This window comes from Crocuta crocuta, unplaced genomic scaffold (assembly GCF_008692635.1).
Source record: "Crocuta crocuta isolate KB4526 unplaced genomic scaffold, BGI_CrCroc_1.0 scaffold39, whole genome shotgun sequence".
NCBI classification, from domain to species: domain Eukaryota; kingdom Metazoa; phylum Chordata; class Mammalia; order Carnivora; family Hyaenidae; genus Crocuta; species Crocuta crocuta.
Genome location: NW_027533334.1, coordinates 618795 through 620357, shown reverse-complemented (window position 1 = coordinate 620357; position 1563 = coordinate 618795).

The window sequence follows — 1563 nt, the reverse complement described above, 5'->3', positions numbered from 1 at the left end:
ATTAAATGACATGGAACACTGAGGAAATAGGAGTATGTATAAATAAGGTATATCATCTTTCAGTGATTGCAATTTTGCCTAGCATCAGTATGGCATAAAAAAATTATAGAGATTTAAATTTCAAGATATGGAAAGGGAACATTTTCTCTGGTATCTCTTGACCTTTTAAATTCCCTTTATTTTCAAATATAGCTCTATTTATTGACTTTATAATACAGTAAAGACTTATTTCTTTAACATCGATAATTCAATCTCTACTCAATAGGCAAAGTTAACATAGGCTTCTGGAAAAATATATTTTACAATTTTATTATTGTAAGCAAATTACATTCCAAAGGAAAGACTTTTAGAAAAGGGTTGGGATTTTGGAGTCCTTCAATTTGTTTTTTTGTGGTTTTTTTTTTTTTGGAGTCATTCTTCAGATTTTTTTGTGGTAATCCCAGTAGGATTTCTAAAAATCACTAGACAGGTTTTCTATCCTGGTTCTTTTGTGTGCTGTTTTCTCCCCCAATTTTTTAGCTGCAGATTCCTGTGCACTATAATATTAGCATACTGTCCCAAATTCTTGCCTTTTCTCCATGGAATAAAATACCATATGTTTTTCTAAACCATATAGTAAAAATAATGGTAAAATTTTAAAGCTGAATGGCATTGCCCAACAAAAATCTAGCCTAATCCTTGGAACAAACTATGCATTCAAAAAGAAGTTACTGAAAAGTAGAACTAGAAGCAGAGAGTAAAATGGTGGTTGCCAAGGACTAGGGCATGGGAGAAATGGAATGTTAGTCAAAGGGTAGAGACTTTCAGTATAAAATGAATAATTCTACGAGTCTAATGTAGAGCATGGTGACAATGGTTATCAATAATGTATCATATTTGGTATTTCCTGGAGGAGTCTAAGTGCACAATAAAAAGAAGGCAGCTATGTGAGGTGATGTGTGTTGGGTTGATGGGGGTACTCATTTCACATTGTATAAGGTATATTAAATCGTAACGTTGTATACCTTAAATACACAGTTTTTAATGTTTCAGATATACCTCAGTAAATTTGAGGGTAGGGGAAGACTTGTTGATGGATTCAATAATTGGAGACCCTTTCAAGGATAGATGGGAAGTCTTCCCTTAGACCTCTTAAACTCAGTCTAAATCCTTGCCTGCCATCTTGAGGACACAGTGAGAATTGCACCCGATTCTATCTAATCCTTAGTATGAGCAAGACCATTTATTGAATCCCGAAGGAAACAGTGGTTTTTAAAAAGGGACAGGAATTGAGACAATTATTCAGATAATTAACATTGAAAGGAGTTTTAATCTGAAATTTGCCAATTACTGAAACAATTTCAAACAAAATTGCCAGTAAATGGTTTGTCTCGTGCTTGATCTAGAGTGGAGGAACCTGAAGAAATTAGGACATTTTCTTAGACTCCGTATCCATGGGTCAAATGCTATTTGATCAAGTAGTTCGTTTTCTTAAAATGTATAATGCTTCATTTGGAAGCAACAACAACAAAAAACAACTACTGATAACGAAGGATCACTGAAGGAAGATCTGTCAAAGAAACC